The sequence below is a fragment of the Papio anubis genome, chromosome 11 (assembly GCF_008728515.1).
Source record: "Papio anubis isolate 15944 chromosome 11, Panubis1.0, whole genome shotgun sequence".
Classification (NCBI taxonomy): Eukaryota; Metazoa; Chordata; class Mammalia; order Primates; family Cercopithecidae; genus Papio; species Papio anubis.
The window spans coordinates 121,069,172-121,093,687 of record NC_044986.1 but is presented as its reverse complement, the minus strand read 5'-3'; the positions used below and the strand labels follow the sequence as shown (position 1 = coordinate 121,093,687).

Below are 24,516 nucleotides of genomic sequence, written 5' to 3'. Positions count from 1 at the left end.
AAAGGATCCAGTGAGATGACCTGTCCTCAAGTCTCCCAGCAGTGGATACCAACCCCAGCTCTGATTGAGGTGGCAAGGGAGCAACACAGACTCAGAGATTCCTTGGATGCAGATAAGCTTAGTGTGCTTGATTGCCAGTTACGTGAGCAGTGAAGTTGTCATGTGGACCCACTCAAGACCTCTGGTTGGCCTGGGTGTGGTACACAGTGACAGTAGCTGAGGTCATGCAGGTGTTTTGTCCTTCCTGGGAACAGTTCCCTTTATTCTTCCTAGAGGTGCCGTGTGGACTGTGTTGGTTGCTCTCTTGGAGGTGGCACTTGCAAAAGAGCACCAGCTGTGGTGGTAGCAGTGGGATTTGAGTTTGCCCTAAGTTGCCCAGGGAAAGTGGTTTCTCAGGCAATGAGATATGGGGGCAGGGAGGCTATGAAGCTCCTAAAAGTGTGTCTTTGTGTTTAGCTACCAGGGTAGGTGGAGGGGTACCACCAGTGGGTCCAGGGTTAGGTAGGTCTGCACTCTGAGTCTCCTTGGATGAGACAGGCTGCAGCCCCTGTGAGGGCAAGGGGGTGGTTCTCAGGCTGCTGCAGTAATGTTCCAGAGGACAGTTTCCCTGCCTCTGCTGCACAGAAGGGTTCACAAACAGAGTGGGGAGGAGTGGGAGGCAGTGAGTCTCACCCAGCACCCATGGAGTTGGCAAGGCAGTTTTCATTCCTTTCATTCCTGTAATGCTCTGCTCACAGTGCCAGGTTTACATCCAGGCAGTCTGTGCACAAAACTCAGACCAGCCCCAGGCCATCAGCTTTCCCATAGAGATAATAACCATGGCTTTCAGGCCACGTCCCTCCCGGTCTGCCCCCAAGGCTGGACACCCACATTCTGCGCTCATGTCGGCAATGCACTTCCAGCTCTCCCCTGTGGATTCTGCTCAAGGGCACGTGTCCCCACTTGAGATTATATCACAAAATTTAGTTGGGAGCTTCTTTTACCCTGTGACCCCTCTCTGAGCTCATTAGCTGACTTCGCCAAGGGCCCCTGTGACATGTAGTCAGGAATGGCTTCCCTGAGTTCACACTGAAGACTGGGAATGCCTGCAAGGCACTTCCTGCTGCTGCTTCTATTTGTATATTTTGCTGGCTCCCAAAGTCCCTTCCCGCTCTGCATAGGATTATAGCTTTCCCTTGTGACCTGAATTTCCAGATTCCCAGTGGGGATGTGTGCTTTGGAGTGGGCTGTCTCCCCTCAAAATGTGGGGATGTGATGTTTTCTGCTTGTTTCATGGAGTAGACTGGTCCCTGCTTCTTCTTCAAAGTGTATGCGAATTTTTTTGCTGTTGTTTTTCTTTTAAGTTCCCGCATCAGTTCTTGCAAAAAAAATTGACAGTGTAAATCTCTACACACTAATCTGTCCTTCCAAGTAGGAGAGGCATGCTAACACTGCCTCCCATCTGCCATGTGGTAGTTTTCTCCATTTTCTTAGTTCTCCATGAGATCTCTTGATTGGCATCTGTTACCTTTTGCTGCCCACTGTACTTGTTTTTCATTTGTGTTATCTCTGATTTCTTTGAGTAGCTTTTAAACTTTTTCTTGTAGAGATCTTTCCCCATACTTAGCTATATTCCTAAGTATGATGTTCATTTACTATTCCAACCATCCTAGGGTCCTTAAGATTTAAGCTACATTTACAATGCAAGTGTTCTATAAATAAGCCAGAAAGCTTAGATATTTCAGCCACGTCTCCTTAAATAATGGTCTACTGAATATTTTAAGCCCACTGTTAAGAAGTCCTGCTCAGCAAAAGAAAAACAATTTTTTGAAAATAGGACTGCCTTTTGGCAATGTACCTAATCAACCAATAGCTTTCTTACAGAGAGGTTGAAAGAGATTACTGTTGTTTCCATGCCTGATAACACAACATGCATTCTGTTTCCCATGGATCATAGAGTAATTTTGATGATCTTGTTTTATGGTTCAGGAAATACTTTTCATAAGTCTACAGCTACCATAGTGATTGGTCTGAAGAATCTGGGCAAAAAAATTGAAAATCTTCCGGAAAAGATTTACTATTCTAGATGGCATTAAAAATATTCATGATTCATGACAGGAGGGGAAAACATTAACTGGAACGGGAGTTTGGAGAAGTGAATTCAACCCTCATGGATGACTTGGAGGAATGCAAGATGCAGTGGAGAAAGTAATTTCAGATGTGGTGGAAATAGCAAGGTGACAAGTATTCAAATCGGAGCTTGAATGGTACTGAATGCTTGCAATCTCATGATGTAATTTGAACAAATGAGAACTGCTTCTTATGGATGAGCAAGAAAAGTGGTTTGGTGAAATGGATTCCATTTCTTAGGAAAATGTGGTAAACATTGTTGGAATGTGCAGCAAAGCATTTAGAATATTACAGAAGCATAGTTGATAAAGCCGTGACAGTGTTTGAGAGAATTATCTCTAATGCTATCATGTCCCCACAATGACAGAGTTGCCTAATAAAGCTATACTCAGAAGATAGCCCAGGTGTTATGCAACACGTGACTGTCATTGGTGACAGGGAAGGAATCACTTGTGGCATTTTCAGTGTTTTCCGACTATGTTTGTAGCTTTCTATCCTTCATATCCACCATTACCATTTTGAGAGGTTGCGTGATTTTTTTTAAATGACGTTTGGATTCCCTTCTGATTTGCTCTTGTATATATTCTACAATTATTCTTTTTATGATTGCTGTGGAGATAAGAAAATCTTTATTAAGTTATAACAATTTTCCTTAAATCAATATGAATTTAACTTAAATTCCTTGTAAAAACCATCTACCTCCCCAGATTTTCTCCATTTCAAATAGTTTTGGTCAGTAATTACAGTTTCCTACAATGCATACATATTAACTTAGAATTATACTTATTTTTAGACATTTATATTTTAAATCTTGAAGTAAAATAATGGGTAGAATCCAAAGTTTCAAAAATACATGTTTTTATATTTTACCATATATTCACATTTACAAGAAGTCTTTATACCGCTCCATGACTGTAAGTTACCATTTCCTTTCCTTCAACCTGCATTCCTCCATTCAGCATTTCTTTGAGAGAAAAAGTAGTAAAATTAGTGATTGGAGGTCCCTGTAAAACTTTCTTACATCGCAAATGTTCCTGAAATCAGGTGTCTGGCTTTATGAAATTCTGAGTAACTTTTTTTTTTAACAATAAGAGTTTTATAAAAATGGATGGTGCAGAAGTGGGAAAAGCCTGTAGCAGCTTTCGTATTTACAAATGACTGACCTAAGGATTATTTCACATCTTGAAAACAGAGTTACACGTGCAAAAGTGATTTGAAATATGAAAGTTTGCTTAAGCCTTACACACTTGACTACTAAGTTTTAACAAAATGTCAATCTTATCTTGACAATGACATCAATCAAGTTTATGAGATGAGAAATTATCATTCCTTAGACTCAGAAAATTAAGGTAGAACCGGATGACAGTGGTTTCCATGAGGTTTCTTTGAGACATGCTAAGTGTGAATGACCATTAGATGTTAATGTGGAAATGCAGAGTTCACATTGTGATCTTGCACTGAAGATTTGGAGGTAAAAACTGAGCTAGAAATATTTTTGGGGGGATTTCTCAGCCCAGAGGTGATATTTATGCAGAGAATACATAAGATCATCAACGGAATGACAGTAGGCCAAAAATAATTCAAAAAATTGGTGTAGGGTCCTCCAAAGTTTATGGCCTCCTCCAATTTTATAGGATAAGTGATTTACGGAAAAATTGTGAGCTGCAAAACTTACTGGGATGCCTATCAGCTCTGAGATATGGCTTGAGAAGGAATCTCTGAAGGGTTAACGTGGCTACCAGAGTAAGAATAGTGGAGAGTAAATGTTAGAAAGTGTGCCCAGGTTAAAAACCACTGTCCTTCTCTAAATGCTTTGATCATTAAGACATGAGATCATCCCAAGTTTACAAAAGTGTTGTCTGAAATGAAAATCATGTCTTCATGATTAGGTGATTTACTCAGTTCCCCTGAAAATTATGTATAAGAATAAAATGCCTTTGTAAGAGTTGTTCTTACAGTTTACCAAAGTTTGAAAACAGTGTGCTGTTTTACATACCCAGTTTCCAAAAGAAGTTTGAACTCTTGAAACACTTGATTTATTATATGTATTATTTCCCATTTTAATCTTGAGTGCAATGCATAATGGTTTTGGAATATTTTTGGTTTTTACTTGTAATCATGCCTTGTTTAAAGTATAAAACATTTAGAAGATTGAATACTACAAGTGAACTGTACATTTTTACCATCTAAGAATATTCTCTAAATATGAGGTAGTCAGGGGAATGTGATTAGTCAATGATATCTTTGATGTCCTGCCCCACCACAGACCAATAGGGTCAACGCTGTGACTGGGCACACGTCAAAGATTCACGCCTGACTCTCAGTTGTGGGGTTTGTTAAAACATCGTGAAAAGTTTCTTTTGATGAACAAGATATAATGATCTAAAAAAAAAAAAGGGTGTTGATATGTTTCTCCAACCAGAGATGTACTCGACTCTCTCCTATTTAACCTCCTCATACCTGACTTCTCATCACTTTTCCTGGTGGGTGTCCTTCCACCTCCCTAACGCCCCCTCTCACAGGGATGCCTCCTCCCAAGCTCCAGAAACTCTGACCCTCACACTGCTGGAGGGAGCCCATGAATTGCTGGTCAATATTGCTCACCCTCTACACTCCATGCTGTATGTGCTTCTTCTACAACAGCTAGAGAGGCACTGACTGATAAATACCTGTCAGCTGCCCCTTTCCCGGAGGGTGAACCTCCATCCACTCCCACTGCAGAAATGAATCTTAAATGGTTGATATTATCTTCCAATCCTGGCCCTAAACGTATAGGCAAATCACAATTTTGGGGCATTAGTGTATCAGAAGGAAAGAAAACATAGAAGTAATGGAGACCAAAGTAGGTGAAGGATCTTTAGGAGAGAACATTTACTTTTTTCAAAATGAGAAAAAAAAATATTGTCTTTCTTTTCTGGCTGATGGGCTTAGCTGTAGCTTGCTGAAATGGCCAAGCAGGAGAGATTTAACCTGAGACGACGTGTCCAGTCACCAGCATAGAGACATCCTCTGTGTCACCATCTACACGTAGGGCCTTCTGGTAGACCTTATGCAATGCCCTCCATGTTAATATTCATCGAAATATGGATAATTGGGGGAGCCAGCAAAACTGGAAAGACAAAAAAATGCACACTCTGAATGGCAATAACTCCGTTACTAGCAGGTAGCACAGTGATTTCTAGGAAGCTGCCACTAGTGTAGATGTTAAGAAATATATTTTCTGACTGCTCTAGAATCTGTGTTTCTTAGTTTAATGAACATGACTTTATTATATCTGTAGATTCAAAATAAAGAATCATTTAATTCTATTCCTCTGCCTGGAACTGAACACATAAAACACACAAAGTCAAATGTTCAAACATATTTCTCTACATCTGTCAACAGAGCAAAGAGATATTCTGACCTTTTCTATTTCAAATTATCAGTAAAAACAGGAACTCATTCTGCCTTACCTTGAAGAGGAATAAGCAAGACATATGCTTATCAGTAACATACAATTTTGAGTGTACCAATTATACTGGTAGCAATTATACTTTATTTTATTTCTTTGCATATTACTTACTACCTGCCTATCCTATGCAACACACTTGGTTAGATTCAGAAATGTAAATTGTTGTTTTTGATATAGGTTCCAATAGCCAAAGAGTTACAATGCAGCAACAATTTTATAGGTTGAAATAACCCAAAATATAAAGACACAGATAAATGACTGCTCACATGTACAGTTACAACTTGTTAATCAGGGAATTGAGACTATCCTTTGTGATTACACCAAGAGCAAACACTCGGAAGCTGGCAAGTGGTTTACTCCAGATCATATTTGAGTTCTACAAAATAGCGCTAGTGATTGATTTTATGATCTCAGAAAACATAAATTGCTGTAAAAATTTCTAATGCTTGCCACTTTTCCTTTTCTTTTTATCATTTCCTTTTTCATTTGGTATTTTCCTCTAAATAAAAAAAATACTACCAATAATATCTACCAAATTTGGGGTACTTATGATGTACCATTGTGTTTGTTTTATTCACACATTATCTCATCACCTCTATTACTTGTTAAAATCTCCACTGCCATCAGGAACATAACTTCTTTTTTTTCCTCATTTTGTGAGTGACCTTCTATGAATCCTAGAACCTTAGAACATAGAGGAACAGTAAACGTCTGTTATTGGTCATAAATTATCTACAACAATGGTGCTTTTGCATCTATACTCTTCATTTGATTCAAAATTTCTTTATCTCAGTTCTCTGCACTGAGATCTCCATATTGCAGAACATCAAGGCCAAGCCCTCCTATTTGCTCCACTAAGACTGACTTGTGGAGGCAAATGCAGTGTTTGGGTCATGGGAAAACATGCAAAGAAAGGCACAAAAAAGCTTTGAAATGATTAAAAATACTTAATTGACAGGATCTGGCAAGCAATTCCATGTGAAGTAGGTGGGAATTGGAACCACGCCCACAAGGTTGATGGAACTGCCTTTGATCTGGTAAGACATTTAGCAGGTTGGGAAGAACATCATATAAGCACAAATTTGGAAACATCTAATGTGACCACATGGGCAGTATCCACAGTATGTACACTAGACAGTAGTACAAACGGCAGGCCTACATGGAAGGTGCAGGTTCAGCAATGATCTTGGCTGCTCTGGAGAGTTCCATGGAGTCATGAGAGCAGAGGGACAGGTTGACCACAGTGACCCCGGGCCACTCTCCCTGCCAGAGAACAGGGCTCTGGAGTGAATCCAGGAGAAGAGGCCCAGAAAGCTCCTGTCTCACCTCTGTCTCACATTGGCCTCTGTGCCCCTGCTGTGGAGGTCACTCTCAACACCCATGCTACATTCCTCCTCTGAAAATAAATTAGGACACCCATCACCAAAATTACTTACATATCAAGGGTCAAATATCGTATATTTCTGTCTAGGTCATCTATGGCTTTCATGTCCTCTGAAGTCAACTGGAATTCAAACACCTATCAAAGTAATAGAAAACTTTAATTATTTTTAGATTACATCATTGCCGACTCGGAACCACCAAGTACGTCAGAGAGTAGGGTGCAGAGACAATACTTAAAAGATCTATACATTTCCAAAATTTATGAAAGACCTCTCTAAACATTCAAGTGGTCAGTGAAAACCAGACGAAAAATAAACAATAATCCATTCCCAGATAAAATATTTTGAAACTGCACAACACTGCAGAGAAAGAGAATATCTCAAAAGATGCTGAAGAAGAAACAGAGCTGACATTGTGCACACATGATAAGGTCATGTACCTAGAAGACCCACAAGAATCTAGAGGCAAATTTTGTAATGTCTAGCGTAATTTAGTAGGTTTGATGAATAACAATGAATATCTATCTCTCCAATGAGCAGGTATAATAGGAAAAAATAGTTTTCAACATGACTCAAGCCAATAATTGTCAAATACTAACGATTTCACATTCAAAAGGCATGGGTACTCAACTGTGTAAATTTGGGAGACTCTAAATACCAAAAAGATGTCACTCTTTCTAACTCATACAATCAAGTAAGTGTACAAATTCATAGGGAAACTGAAAGAGTGATACAGAAAACAAGAGAAAGAGAGAGTAAAAAATGATTCCTCAAGGATCTAGAACTAGAAATACCATTTGACCCAGCCATCCCATTACTGGGTATATACTCAAAGGATTATAAATCATGCCAATATAAAGACACATGCACACGTGTGTTTATTGTGGCACTATTCACAATAGCAAAGACTTGGAATCAACCCAAATGTCCATCAGTGACAGACTAGATTAAGAAAATGTGGCACATATACACCATGGAATACTATGCAGCCATAAAAATGGATGAGTTCGTGTCCTTTGTAGGGACATGGATGCAGCTGGAAACCATCATTCTCAGCAAACTATCGCAAGAACAGAAAACCAAATACTGCATGTCCTCACTCATAGGTGGGAATTGAACAATGAGATCACTTGGACACAGGAAGGGGAACATCACACACCGGGGCCCATTGTGGGTTGAGAGGAGGGAAGAGAGAGAGCATTAGGAGATATACTTAATGTAAATGATGAGTTAATGGGTGCAGCACACTAACATGGCACATGTATACATATGTAACAAACCTGCACGTTGTTGTGCACATGTACCCTAGAACTTAAAGCATAATAAAAATAAATGACAACCATGTTGCACTTGATGAATCTAGGTAAGCGCATTTGTTGCATTATTCTTGTAGTATTTCTATACATTAGAAAGTCCACAAAACAAAAATGAAAAGTGATCAAAAACTATTGAAAGTATCAGTAATTACTAGGCGCGGTGGCTCTCATCTGTAATCCTAGCACTTTGGGAGGCCGATGCAGGAGGTTTGCCTGAGTTCAGGAGTTCGAGAACAGCTTGGGCAACACAGTGAAACCCCATCTCTACTAAAATACAAAAAATTAGCTGGGTATTGCAGTGTGCGCCTGTAGTCCCAGCTACTCAGAAGGCTGAGGCAGGAGAACTGCTTGAACCCAGGAGGCAGAGGTTGCAGTTAGCCAAGATCGTGCCACTGCACTCAACCCTGGGTGACGCAGCGAGACCCCATCTCCAAAAAAAAGAAAAAAATAACAGCAATGGAGAAAGTTATGAAATTAATGATATATTTGTTAAAAGATAATTTATTAATAAGTAGTGGGAAATTCCTATGATCATGGATTGGAAATCTCAATATTGTCAAAGATTCGGTTCTCTCCACATTGATCTGCAGGCTTATTACAATGTCAACAAGAGATTAAAACATTTACTTGCTTGTGAAATTAATGAGATGATTCAAAATGTTATATAACACATTAGCCAAGAATAGCTAACATATTATTAAATAAATGAAGAAGTTAGAAAATTATTTGTAACATACTGGAAGTGAAACTTACTTTTTAATATTATAGTACAGAAAAGTAAATAACTGAACTGAAGATGGAAGACAGGCCAGATAATTGTTCATGGAAATTTCATATATGTTACAGATAAAAAAAAATCAAGTTATGTGAGCAAATATGAACTTTTCAATAAATGTCGGTGGGAAATTTTGCTAAAAATTCAAAAATTAGATATGCATGTTTGGATCCTTATTTCATATAGTATTTAAAAAGTCAATCCCATTCGAATTAACTAAATTTATAAGGAAAGAATATTAACAATTTTGTAAGATAACACAGTAAAATATTGTGATAGTCCCAATATAGGATAAGACACAAAATTCACCAACCCCAAGAAAGAGGCATGAAAAATGAGTCTACATGAAGGATAGAAACTTCTATCTGTGAAAACATAACCACAGAGAATATGACAACACAGGTAAAATTTGGGAGACGTTATTTCAAGAATACATTCAAGTCTCATCCAGAATAAATACATATATGTGTATGGTTTCTAACTAATCTAAAATATATATTAAATAACACATGTCATGTATTATATAAATCTATATATACTAGATGAATTAGAGAACATACACATATGTATAAATACTGATAACTTCCACAGTCTTTCATAACTTTCATTTTTGTTTTGTGAATTTTCTAATGTATAAAAAATAATTTTTAAATCATTTAATGAATGCCATTACCTAGATACATCAATTGTTTCATTGTTGTCATTTTTTACTCTCTCTTATTCTCTGTATCACTATTTCAGAGTATCCTATAGATTTTTTCACTTATTTAACTTAATGTTTTAGCAAATAGTGACATATACACATATACATGATATATGTCATATGTATAAGTTTTATAATATATATCATACATGATGCATATTTTATATACCTATATGATTAATTAGAAAATATATATATATGTATGTATTCTGGATGTTAATTCTTTAGAGACTTGGATGAATTCTTGAGAATATATGAAATAATATATCAATTTATATATATTCATACATATACCTATTGATATTATTTTACACATCTCATCTAAATGACAGATTAATTAGGAACTGCCCTCTACAGTCACATGACCCTGTACCCACTTGCTTGGTTCTATGAATTTCCAGTTCCTTCCAATAAGAGGTAACAATAAGAGGCGGTGTGTATTTCCCCACCCCTTGAGTCTGACCTATCCTATAACTTGCATTAGGTGATAGAATTTCCCAGAAGCGATGGTTGCCAGCTCTGAGCCTAGACATGAAAAGGCTTTGCACATGTCCACTCACTGCCTTGGGGTCGTGCCCTGTCCTGAGATGAACCCTGGGCTGGATGGCTGGAGGATAAAGAACTGCATGGGAGAAGGAGGCGCTCAGACAGATGCCCCATGGACATACTGAAGCAGAGCTGCCTCACTGCCCCACATGCACATGAGAGCCCGGCCAGGAACAGAAGGACTGGACTGAGTTCAGGCTGAGCCCAGGCTAATTTTCTAACCATGGAATCTTGAGCTCAATAAATACTTTTTCAGCCTTTGTGTTAACTGGGTTTGTCTTATAACCTGAGGTGTTGGAATAAATATGGTCTCCTACACATAAAAATAAAGATGAACAACCACCTCATAAAAAAAAAAAAGGCAGAGTTAAACAAACAATTCACAAAGACAAAATTCTAAGAGAATAAATATAAGGAATTTATACTACATAAATATACCTAAAAAAATTCACGATGATTTGGAGACTAAAAAACATCTAATCAAACACTTCATTACAGAAAATAAAAAAAAAGACATATCCCTAGCAGAGGGATATGGATAGCTCTGACTTAACGCTAATGCAAATCTCTGGTTTTGATGCCATCCTATTTCTCTCCACCTGTGTTGCCTCTCCTGTGCCAGAGTAGAAGAAATCCTTGTGATGTACACAAAGAGTTCATGCATAGGAAATACAGGGAAATGGAGCTGGCCCGAGGGTGTCCTGAGAGCCTTACAAGAAGTACACGTGGGAAGTACACTGTGCAGCAGCCCTGAGGCCCACAGCCCGGCTCCTCACCTTCATGTTCTCTCTGATCCGCTGCTCAGTGTAGCTCTTGGCCAGGACCACAACGCCACGCTGCAGGTGGTAGCGCAGGGCAATCAGGGCTGGGGTTCGCTTGTGCTTTTTTGCCAAGGCACAAAGGACCGGGTCCTTCAAGAGAACCGGGGAGTTCTGGTCCACCCTGAAAGGAAAGGCAGAAATGCTGAAGCCCTGAGGCTGGGGATACAGTTTGTTAGGCGACTCCCTAAACAGACTGAGGCATCCACTCTGCACCAGAGCTTCTCAAGTGGGGCCCCTGAACAGCAACCTCAACATCACCTGGGATCTTGTCAGAAATGCAAATTCTTCCCTCATCCCAAGTCAGCTGTCAGTCAACTCCAGGAAACAGCACGATCTGATTCATTGTTTTTTTTTTTAGCAAACCAGTGTTTTAGGTAAACTTCCTGTATCTCTTATTACCATTGTTTTTCTCTATGGGATCCCAGAGCACTAAAGGCCACCAGAACAATGTCTTTTGACTTGCAGAAATCCAGCAGTTTTCTCTGGTTGAAGTAAGGATGGCATTCCACCTGCAGATGAGCAAGATGGAAAAGCATCAGATAATCCAAAAGTTATATTAATATGAAAATCACAAAAGTAAAAGAAGCCGAATAATATAGAGCATTAAATTTGAACTGAGAGTATTTGCCAGAAAATGATGTTTTACATACAACTTAATTTTATATCCCTCTCTCCTAAGAAAATCGAAATGCTATTTCTGAGCAAAATCAACCTCTACGAATCCTATCCTAGTTTCTCAATAACTCCGACCACTAGAAGGAGACACGGCCAATTTCAGAGCTGGGATAAGGTAAGATTCTTTGAGCCTTAGGCATCAAATTGTGCCAGAAATCAAGAATTTGGTCAAAGACTCATGAAAGCATGTCTAAAAGAAAAAAGAACTGATTTCCTAATTGATATCAAAAATGCATACATATATATGTATGTTTTCTAATTCACCTGACATATAACATGCATATCATATATGCCATCTATGATACATATATATATAAAATAGATGAACTAGAAAATATACATATACACATAAATATTGATAACTTTCATAGTCTTTCATTACTTTTCCTTTTTGTACGATGGATTTGTATGGTGACATCCCAAATGTCACCAGTGGGTTTCCTATGAAACAAGTGCTTTGTCTTTTATACTTGTCCTCATGAGTCTTTGATCAAATTCTTCTTTTAGATAGATAGATAGATAGATATACTGAATAGATGTGAGCATTAAAAATAAGTAAAATGAATTAAAAATCACAGCAGAAAAATCCGTCAGTCTATAGTAATTAGTGCGAGAATGAAAAAATGAACATTTGTCTACTCTGATGGTGGTCATTACAGCAATTACATTCACAGTACATTGCTAATTGAAGGAAGAAGTTAATTTTTACCCTGACTTAGAGGAATAGTAGTATATTATTTTTACTTGCTGAGAAATTACTTTTAGTTAAATGTCAGGTAAGAACAGTTAAACAAGTGGTTGAAATTGTAACTGATTATGTAAAAACACCAAGGAAATAACAAATAAGAAATAACAAAGAGGAAAACAGAAATACAATACAAAAAAGTTCAAATCACTGATGTATACTCAATCATAGGTGAAAATGTGTCATGGGAATATGACTACTTCTGTTGAGAATTAGCTCCCAGCAGATTACTAGCAACTGTTCAAGAGAAAACATGTATTAAAACAATAGATGTGACCATTGTTAGCTTAACCAAGTTTTTAAAACTAGCTTCACCACTGGTGGGGCATTCTGTGATTGTATGCAGTCTAGTGTGGTGCACTTTGAAAAACATGGCATGATAAAAACATTTTCTTGCCCCAAAGATTTAAGCCAATGTAATAAAAAACTCACATCTAATGTTTAATTTACAGAAACTTTCAACAACTGGGAAAAACAAGTTAACTGATATCAAAATACAACAATATAAAAACAATTGAATTCTGGTTAAAAAAAGAAGAGCCACAAAAGATATTTTGATTAAACAATGGAAAATTCAAATATGGACTGGATACCAAATGACATGAGGGTGCTGTAGATGATGTTCTTAGATACAGTAATGACACTGTAACTGGGAGAATATCTTCATTCCTGTGACATGCTTGGAGAGGTCTCTAGGGGTCAATTGTCATCTTTACAATTTACCTTGAAGAAGTTCTAGAAACATTATATGTATTTATGCAGATATACTCCATATAACGTTGCAAAATGTTAGTAATTTTGAATACAAATGGTAACGTGGGTCTCCAGTATTATCTTTATCAAATTTTTGGAAAGTTTGAAAATTGCCATAATAAAAATTGGGGAACTACTAATATTAAAATAACATTAATTTCTCAATGCTTTTATTAAATTACCATGGCACCATATCACGATACCAAATTCATAAATTTTATGCATTTATGTATTTCCACTGTTGATCTTTACTCATTGACTGTAAGTTTTTAAAAATGAAATAAAACAAAAAAGTGTAAGTTACTGGGAAAGGTGTAGTGGCTTTAATGCTGAAATGTGTATAACATTTTGGGGCAGTCAATTTGATCAAAGAGGCCTGCAATCAACAATCAGAGCTCCGGGATAAGATGGAATTATCTCTAGACTATGAAAGAACCATGCATAGAATAGATGTGTTTAAGCAGCTGATTGCGTGACAGACTCCAAAGAACAGCAGCTGACTAGGAGCGGGGCAGTCATTGGTCAGCTCGATGTTCTGCTAAATATTTCTCAGTGTTGATTTCATCCACTGTGAACATGTATCTCTGTAAACAGGTCATTTTCTCTTTCTACCATGGATGACTTTCATTGTCTGCAGATAATATTTAGTGTATCTATGCCCTTGGTCAAGAAGTGTGAAAGCAAAGATACCAAGAGGCCCTGAGACATCTGAACTCCATGGAAATCCCTAGTATTTCTCTTCTCTTACTCTCTCTCTCTCTCCTTATGTACTGTACATTCCGTCTTTTCATGGCTTCATCTCTATGCACAATTTCCTCCAAATCACCTTTCGCCTACCCACACTTCGGTCGGTCTTTCATATAGCTTAGGTGTCCACCTTTCCTGAGACTAATCGGCAATCTTTGGCCTCCTTTGATCAAACTGACTTTCCTTAAATATAACTCACAATTCAGCATCAAAGTTATAAACACCTTTTCAGAAGAGTTTTGTAAGCCGGTACAAGTAAGAACCCTATGCCCTTCTCGAGACAGAGGCTTTGTTTCTAGAATCTTCTCTTTTATAAAGATCAGTGGGACTAAATGAATGGATACTTGGCCAATAGACAGGAAAGAGGGGCATGAAGACAGAAAGAGAGGAGGCTGAGGGCACTCACCTGGCTGTGCAGACAGGTTTGTACTGGAGCCCCGGGCTTGTTGAGGATCATTTCCAGCTGCCTGCGGTTGAAGTTGGACACCCCGATGGACTTGGCCAATCCTGCATCTTTACATTTCCATGGCCTGGGAAAAAGGAATTGTGAGGTGTCATTAGTGTAGTCGACTGAAGATCAAGATAAATGTGACAGCAGAACTGTGAAAGAAACAACTGTGTAGATATGACAATCAAATTGAAGCTAGGTTGTGATTCTTAAAAGGAAGAAAATAAATCAGGAAAAATTGGGAAGATAAAAAGTGATTGCAAGAGGAAGAATTTCTGTTCCCTCCTAGGAAACTGGAGAGTCTAGTGCACAGGCAAAGGAAAGAAATCCCAAAGTCCTTACTCCCAACCCTTCTCTCCTAATTTCTCTTTTGTATGTCTTGTCATTTCTTTTTCTTCACTGCTCACACCCACCTTTTTTTAAACTCCTAAATTTTTGATCCAATGGCATTTTCCATTCTTATACTCTGAAGATAGGAACCAGATGTCTCCCAATCCTCATCTTTTCTTATCTGTGCTCTCCTCCTTACATCTTCCACCTCCCATGCACAGGAGATCCACTGTGTCAGCCTCTCAGTACTTTCCCATTTTCATCTTTTAGATCATCTCCCACCATTGAAGTAGAGGCAGCCAATTTAGTGATGTCACAAATCAATTTCTCCACATAAATTTCCCACACATAGCCACATGCCTGAGGTACATTTAAGGACACTAATCCTCCTTTTGAGGTGGTGATGCAATGCTCCTGAGAGTGATACTGCACAAAGTAGTGCTACATATGAAGGTATAAGGAATGTCTTTGTGAGACAGGCTCTTCTAATCTCTTATAACTATTATATGTATGAATAAATACCATCTTTCTCTTGTTGCTAATGGAGGTCATCATTGACTTACATTACTACTTTCTTTTGTTCCTATTAATTTTCTCTGTAGCAATACCTTCTTCAAATGCAAAAAAGACCTTAATATTCAGGAATAATAGATAAAATGGAATTCCAGATGCCACTGTCAGAGTTCTTTATCTCCCTGAACATATGATGTTCCATGAACAGGACCATGAACCAACTTGGTCCATGGAGGTGTTTTCAAGGCCAGTTTGAAGTTGGGAGATGGACAGGAGCTCATGGTAATGACCATGAGCCTGAAATTGCTCCAAAGTCATAAATACCACCAATGAAAAAGGTTGGAAACAAATACTTAAAAAAGCCTTTGTAATAAAGCAGAGATAAGGATGGAGAAAGGATTTATTTTTAGAGATTTTATCAAATTCTTAATGTAGCATGGCTTTGACTTTCATATCTAACTCACACTTGCATTAACTAGCCTAAGGAGATTTCCGTGAATCTTAAAACAAAAGTTGAATGACACAAGAATTCATCGCTAAGCAAGAATAAAACTAATGAAAGAGAGGATGCATAGGCAACAGTTTCCCATTAAGATTTTGTAGTTTAAGAGAGACTCCAGGACTGAGTTCTTGCCTCGAAAGGAGTCAAGAGGATGGAAACTCATTGTAACCCATGGAAGTAGCTTTTCTGGACAATTACAACTTCATGAACTCTGTGTCTGTGAACATCCCAAGAGGTGAACTCGGGGAGTCATAATCTAAGACCTTGTGCCTTCAACGAGATGATTGTCATTTCCTCAAGTTTTAAAGCAGATGGTTTGAGGATTCTGCACTCTCTTTTCCTGTAGACATGAATCAGAAGTACGGATTCAAATGTATTCAATAGAAAGGAATTAGGAGTTATGTTTAGGGCTCTTCTTCCATGTTATAATCCCTATGTCCCTCCTAAGAAAATGCTTTAGTCTAAATAGCCATGAAAACAACATTTATGATGACAACAAAAGTGAAATAAATCTGATCACAAAGTTACCTACCTTTAGAGACACTGGAAAATGAATAAGATAAAGAACATAGTCCAATTGGAGATTTTTCAGTGACCTTCCACAATGGACCAACTCTGGTCGATGGGAACTGCACCAAAGCTGCAGAGGTGGCAGGTGCAGCTGTGTAATGAAAACTTGAGCCAATTTTAATTAGTTTGCTCTGGACCAACATTTAGATACTTTCTACTATCAAACCAATGACCACAGGCAAAATTATTCTCTTTGTATTACCTTTTGTTCACCATGTCCTGGATCAACTTTGTAATATGTTGGATATATAGTTATACATATACTGAAAGAAAGAGTGAAATTACTCCAAAAGTAAAGTTGTTATCAAATCATAAGCATACCCATTATCTGAATTATCTTTGTATGTTTTACAACTCATGCTAAAGTAGTAATTCACCAATTCAGCCCAATGGGCAAGAACAGCACCTTGTGGTTTAGAAACTGAGGAGGCAAATACAGTTTTTAATTTGTTAACTTGTGCTGGACGCAATTTAAAACAATGTAGGTATCAATGTTTTATACGGACAGAGCTCTCTTACATTGCTTTCCCTCTCTCTCTTTCTGATCAAGATGATAATGGAAACTCAGAATCCTAACAAATGTAAGAAATTCACCCAGGAGGTAAGACATAACATAATTTGATTAAGGTTATCTCTGATTCTATAGTCTATGTTAAACCATATTGATCTGTGCTGACCTCAAAGAGTAAAGGGACTTTGAAGTCATGAGTTGGAACACTGCGAAGATGAGAAAGTCATCTTCATTTTCTGCCTTTGATTTTATTTTCATACATGAATAATTGTGAATAAATTGAAATGAATAAGCACAATTCACCCTCAACTATGGATCCAGTCATAGAATTGCCACCTCCACACAATCACCATAAACACATGTACACACAATCTCGTCATAGGCACGGTACCTTTGAAGTGTAGAATATGTCTTCTCTCTTCACGGTGCCATCTGCAATCTTGCTTCGGATGGCCAGTCCAACCTGCTCCTCATTATTATAAATATGTGCACAATCAACATGGCGGAACCCAACTTCTATCGCCAGTTTGGTGGCCTCTAGAGCTTTATCTTTAGGAACCTAGGGGAGCAACCAAAGGTAGTATTTTCTGACTGATGTGCCTGAGAGTTAGTTCAGGCACAAGCAGCAACGTTTACAAAAATCACCTTTTCCTCCTTTCTTGGATGAGTGCTGTCTATGGAATCATAAGCCCATCCCAGTCTGTCTGGGTCTTTCCTGGTTAGTAATAAAAGTTGGGCATAGCAGGAACTTCTGCAGTCCCAGAAAATCACTGCTTGAGCAGTAGCTTAGAAGTATCCCTACAACAACTTCCGGTTCAGTGACTTTTTGGCAAAATTAACAGGCCACAACCTCTAGTTATAGATATAATCTTAATTATTTTTAGTATGATGAAATTAACATGATGAAATAGCCACATGGAAGGAATTATGAAGGAATGCAGTGTAAGCTCCTGCGATTCCTCTCCCAACCTGTTGCTGCACAGAACGCACTGACTTTATCCAGCATCATATTTTTTCAATGTATGTGAACTGTTGTCGACAAGATATGCTCTCTACATACTCCATTAATAAGATTTTGTCTGGGACTGCTTACGTTGACTCACTCTGCCTAGCAGACACAACACTTCCAGTCCCCAAAAGAAAGCAGGTGCATAGAAACTCCACAGTTTACATAAACTGTTACGTAGAACCACCATTCTTATCAGCTAGGAAATAGTGAGAAATCCACCTTATCTGATACCAGCAGGTTTATACTGGAAACAGGCCTGTCTATGGATAGCAGTCTATTATGTTAAGTCTTTTCTACCAAGTCTTTGGCCATCCTGTCTACATGACAGAACTAAATACTAGGAGTAAAGATGTATACACTAAGGATATTGATTTGTATAAGAAATAGACTGCAGGGAGTAAGTGATTAGCAAAATGGGGTTCAGCTCCATAAAGTCAAGGTAAGTCTTTTAGGAAACATATCAATAGCAGTAAAATTTATACTACTACCTTATTTAACAAATGTGGATACAGATTTGAAAGTGTATCTTTTACATGACAAAAGCAGAAACAAAGCAAACTATTTTCCCATCTTGAAAGTATTCCAGAGGCTTTCTTCCCATGAAATTACAAGGAACCACGACATAACTTCACAGCCCACTCCTCGCACTATCCCTCGCATCATTTCTTTGCTGTAAAGCAGCACTCAAAGTGGCTCACCGAGGCCGGAGCTTCCAGTGGTGTTCTTATCTTTACCTCCTCTCCGAGACAATTCTTTGAGCATAGTAAACCACTCCTACCAATGGTTCAAAATGTCCCTTTGTAAACTCATACCCTTATATATGAGAAATGTGAGACTCCAAATTTTATAACTAATCTCTATTCACACACATTGTATTCCGAAGACAGTCTTTGACAGGTTTCCAGCGTAGAAATAGCTAAGTCTAGAAAATAAAATCTATTCCATTAATTTTCTCAAGCCGGTAAAACAAGAAATTTCTACTATGCATTTTTATACAAATTTGACCTATATTAACAAAGACAAAGAATTTAAACTGTCCCTTGTTGCGTTATTTTTTCAAAATGAGGGATATTTTACTGCTCGTAATTTTCCCAGAGCTTAGTGAGTAGTACATGGAAACTCTTAGTCCAGCCTAGTATTACAGTTTGGTGCCCGGGAGGCCGCCCATCAGAACAGTAATACTCTCCCAAATAGATTTCATGCAACCTGCCCCCACTAACTTTTAAGCAAAAGATTCCTCTGAGTTTGTCTCTTGAAGAAGTGAATATCTGTTCACTTGCCAAAGAAACAGAGTAGCCATTGCAATCAATCTTCAAGAGAGGGAGTATGCAGGCCATGTTCTTTTCTAAGCGGAGTTTTATAGACTCTGACAGGCTAAAATAAACATAACAGAAGACAAACAGTGCCCCAAATAAGCAGTAGATGACCCTGTGACAAAATGCATTGCAGAACAAAGACTGTCGTTTAAAGGAGTCATGCAGGTAACTTGGGAACACAAGCCTGACGACCTGGTCAGCTTCCACTTATTCTAACTTCCACTTACTCTAGCTCCTTTGAACTCTCAACACTAAAAATATTATTGTTACCTCTGCAGGCTGGCAGGTTAAATCCCGTGGACGGGCATGAAGTGGCCATCATTCAGCTTCACACGCTGATGTTTCGAATCCATTTCTGTCACTGGCCTGGTTGGCAAATGTTTCTTTCTTCCTTCCTCACAGGTTATAAGAGCAATTAGCTGGCAACGCCCCTGGACATACTGTCTGTGGGTTAACCAATGGCGTGTGAGAGGAGGGACAGAGGCAGTCTTACACAAGCAGTGATAAAAATGGAATCCAGTTCAACTGTTTCTTATCTAAGAAAATTCATAAGTAAATTATCAGGTGGGCATGATACACTCATTAATTTCTCTCACAAGTATTTTTGCTGTTCCAAATCTCTATATATATGATATAAATTATTCAAAGAGATTTGTAGAACAAATGGTGACTTTACATAAGACTACAGAAAAGGAGCTACTAAGCTCTTTTTGGTGTGTGCCATGATGATGTTCCTTCTGTATCTTACAGCATTTGAAATGACTACTTTTCATTTTTCTCTCACACACACACAATTTAAAGGAATGACTAATGAGCATTTCTTTAAAATGTTGCCCTCAATTAAAAATTAAAGTTAAAATTTTAAAATGTGTTATTTTTTTCATCAGCAAGTTTATTGTTTCTTTCTTATTAACCTTATGAGAGAAATATCCCTTCCTGATCAAGGTGCAGTCCTGATAAAGTTGTAATCCTGATGTGGGTGTAAATAAAAAATACAATTTGATGTGGTTTTATTGGAGGATTTCTTATTAACAGCGTTTGGACTTTGGATGTACTTTGTAATATGCAAACTGTGCCTTATTTTATTTGTCTTATCCAGCCCGTTTTATGAGTTACTATCAAAAAGTAACAAGACAAACACCTGATAACTATTAGATATACTTTATAATATTGTTAAACATGATTCATAAGGAAAAACTGGTAACTAATGACATATAAACTGGTGAATAATCCTCACATAGGATAATTTTTACTTCATTCTCCCTTTGGAGGGCAGGTTAGAACATGAATGTAGTTTGCATGATCCATGATTCACATCTTGGAGTAGTCACAACTTGCAGTGCCCTGATTGCTTCTATTTGCTTCTTTATAAAACAAACAGAAATTGAAACATAAGTAAATTGTTATACATTGACATAAATGTAATATTATAAAGATATTGAAATTTTTCAACAAGATGGTGGATTATAAGACTCCCATATGACTCATAGAAACATCAGAAAGTATCTAAAATTGACTGAAATAAACTTATTTATTAATGGAGTAGCTCAGTAGCTCAGTAGAGATTCAGGGTGACTGTACACCTACAGATGTTACAGGCAAAAGACTAGGGGAAGAGACATGCAATAGTCCATCTAAGTCATTGAGAGAAACTGGGATGTGAAATTTTTTAATAGTAAGTGATTCAAAAGCCATTGGTTATTTGGAGAAAAATAAAATGGCAAAAACAATCCATGTAGGTGCATGTTCAGAAACAAATTAAGAAGGCCTTGAGGTTTTATGTAGGGCTGATGCCTTGACTGAGAACCTGACACACATATGAGTTGATGACTGTCATGAGATAACAAATCTATATACAGTAAAAAAGATGTTTTATTTTTTTCAAATGCCCAGTTAAATAAAATAACAAGGCATACAGGCCGGGCACGATGGCTCATGCCTGTAATCCCAGCACTTTGGGAGGACAAGGAGGGCAGATCACGAGGTCAGGAGAAGGAGACCATCCTGGCTAACATGGTCGAACGCCATCTCTACTAAAATCGAAAAGAAAATAAAAACAGCTGGACGTGGTGGTGAGCACCTGTAGTCCCAGCTACTCAGGATTCCCCTGCTAAAGCAGGGGAGTCACTTGAAACCAGGAGGCAGAAGTTGCAGTGAGCTGAGATGGCACCACGGTACTCCAGCCTGGTGACAGAGCAAGACTCCAGCTCAAAAAAATAAAGCAAGATAACAAGGCATACAAAGAAACAAGAAATCACAGTCCATTATGAGAAAGAAAATAAATCAGTAGAAATCATTCCTGAAGAATCACAGGTATTAAAATTAGTAGAGAAGCATTTAAACAACTGTCTTAAATATGCTAAAATTGCTAATGAAAACTATGGATTAAGAACTACAGAAAATCTGGGAAAAAAAAGAAAATCTAAATATAGTCATAACACAGAAACTATAAAAAAGAAAAGGAAACAAATTGGAGGGAGACTAAAATCATCAAAACTTTTTCAAACTGGTTAAATACAAGAATCTACAAATTCAGGCAACTTAAAGAACTGCATGTAGCATAAACTCAAAGAGACTCAGACCTGTATGTGTTATCATCCAACTCTAAAAGCCAGACAAAGAGATAATCTTTATATAGCAAGAGATTTTGGGAAGCTGGGGTGGGTGGATCACCTGAGGTCAGGAGTTTGAGACCAGCCTGGATAATATGGTGAAACCCTATTTCTACTAAAAATACAAAAAATTAGCTGGGCATGGGGGCACACATCTGTAATTCCAGCTACTCGGGAGGCTAAGCCAGGAAGATAGCTTAAATCTGGGAGGCGGATGGCAGTGAGTCGAGATTGCACCATCGCACTCCAGTTTGCGCAACAAAAGCAAAACTCTATCTAAAACAAAAACAACAACGAAAATAAAAAGCAGGAGAGAAAGATGATGCATGGGGTGCAAGGGATCCTGGACAAGATGATCCACAGATTTCTTATGAGACTCTTTGGAAGATGTAGTAGGTGATATATTTAATGTGATCAATAAAGAAATAATTTTACCCAACAATTACATACTTGGCAAAAAAAAATTATTCCAACTTTTAAAAAAATTTTTTTTTGAGATGGAGTTTTGCTCTGTCACCAGGTTGGAGTGCAGTGGTGCGATCTCAGCTCATTGCAATCTCTGCCTCCCGGGTTCAAGCAATTATCCTGCCTGAGCCTCCTGAGTAGCTGGGACTATAGGCAGGCACAACCACACCCAGCTAATTTTGGTATTTTTAGTAGAGACGGGGTTTCACCACAGTGGCTGGGATGGTTCAATCTTTTGACCTCATGATTCCCCACATTGGCCTCCCAATGTGCTGAGATTACAGGCATTAGCCACCGCACCCAGCCAAATTATTTCTTAAAAATTAGAAAGTTATTAAGACTATGTGATGTAAAAGCTGAAGGAGTTCATTGCCATTAGAACTGCTCTACAATAAATGCTAAAGAGAGTAATTCGCTTTGAAATGAAAGAATTTCAGACACCAACATGAAGTCATATAGAGGTATAAAGAACTCTCGTAAATGTGGGTGTAAGAAAAATGTGGAAACACATATTTGTGAAAGTTTGCCTTTGACTGTCATTTTCTTCAAGATTTACATTACAAATGTGTATGAATAAGAATACATTTCTGTTAACATGTACACCACATATAAAGTTGTAATTAGTGTCATCAATAATGTGAAGTGGAAACGTAGCTGTGGAAAAGTAGAGTTTTTGTAAGGAATCGAAGTTCACATTGATTTCAATGTGGATGATATAACTATAGGATGCAGTATGTCATTTCAATGGTAACTACAAAGAAAATAATTACAGATTATGCACAAGATAAATTAAAAAGGGAATACAAATTTCAGCAAAAAATCATAGAAACCCCAAAATATTGTTAGTTGAGTAGATAAAGAACAAAAAGCTGAAGACATAAACTTCTTTCTTACATACAAAATCCAATCAGTTTATCTCAAGAATCTCCAAAGCCTTATCAGGTTGAGAAGCAACTTAAACGTCTAAAATGCAAAGATGTATCTGAGATCCAAGACAAATTTCTACCAGCTATGAGCCAGTAAAATCAAAAACAAGTTATTTACTTTCAAATGACAATGGTTTTATAGGCAGCAGTTGAACAATCTCATTTCAAAAGGGAAATATCAGTTGAAAGAGAAGAAGAAGAGACTTCATGCAAGTCGTAAACCCAACAGGGCAGAAATTAAACCTTAAACTTGCAAAATCATCTCCCGTGACTCTATATTCTTCATTCTGGGCACACTGGTGCCAGGGGTAGGCTTCTGGGGCTTTGGGCAGCACTGTACCTGTGGCTTTGCATGGTGCAGCCCACATAGCTGCTCTCACAGTTTGGAGTTTAATGCCCCTGGCTTTTCCAGGCTGAAGTTGTAAGCAGCTGATAGATTTATAATTCTGGAATTTTTAGGGGTGAGGCCTTTCTTCCACGGCTTCGTTACACAATGCACCTATGGGGTCCCTCTGCAGAGCTCCAGCCACACATTATTGCTCAACACTGCCTAAATAAAAGCTCTATGTTGGGGCTCCAGCCCTGGAACAGGTTTCTTTCTGGGCATCCAGGACTCCTGACACATTGTCTGAAATCTAGGTGGCAAGTGCCAAGCCTCAACCACTCTTATGCTTCAGAGAGCTCAGGCTCAAAGCTCCCCTTTCTATTTGTCATTCTCTACTCATCATTTCCTCCAGTGACCAAGTGTGTGTCATGCACCTTGCCAAGGCTCAAGGAGTACCTTGTACACGGGGGCTTCTGCCTGACCAATGTGGGTCGTGGAGTCGACAAGAACTAAAACTTTCCACAGCTTGTATACAATCGGGGGGAAAGAAACTGATCTCAGGAGACCGCAGGAATTCTCAGTCCTATAGGTGAGGGAGAGGGAGAGGAACATGAGGAAAGGAAGATGGGAAGAGGGAGGAAAGCAGATGGAAGATGGAAGACCGGGGAGGAAAGAAGTGGGATGTCCTTGAGTCATACATAAAGAACACTCACATGCCTCAGGTAAATAACTGATCCTAATTTCTTCTCCCTATCTTTTTTTCCTAAACAAGTGTTACAGTTTGCAAAGAACTCCAAATAGTTTCTCAACAAATATATATTGATATGACACTTTAAACAAAATGATGTTTGCCAGCACTGTTTGTCCTGAGATTTCCTGTTTGGTTGACTCAATTCTCTGGGGTGAAGAGGATCTATGTGAAAAAGAAGGGGTACGCTTGAGTCTCACAGAGGTTTGTGGGTGAAG

The 24,516-nt window shown here is 38.2% G+C and overlaps 1 non-coding gene and 1 pseudogene across 2 annotated transcripts; one reads left to right on the top strand and one right to left on the bottom strand.

The window, feature by feature from the left end:
* Positions 1–2,950: 2,950 nt before the first annotated feature.
* Positions 2,951–19,868, bottom strand: LOC101024121 (annotated as a pseudogene). Its single transcript, XR_004177115.1, has 9 exons — positions 19,493–19,868; positions 17,289–17,456; positions 16,345–16,456; positions 16,148–16,156; positions 14,426–14,593; positions 11,503–11,612; positions 11,059–11,224; positions 6,997–7,079; positions 2,951–5,218 (listed from the first exon to the last, which is right to left on the bottom strand). The product of XR_004177115.1 is annotated as an aldo-keto reductase family 1 member C1 homolog (transcript).
* A 584-nt stretch (positions 19,869–20,452) lies between these two features.
* On the top strand, positions 20,453–20,585 carry LOC116269588. Its single transcript, XR_004177209.1, has one exon. It is a non-coding gene; the product is annotated as a U8 small nucleolar RNA (small nucleolar RNA).
* The last annotated feature ends 3,931 nt before the right edge of the window (positions 20,586–24,516 follow it).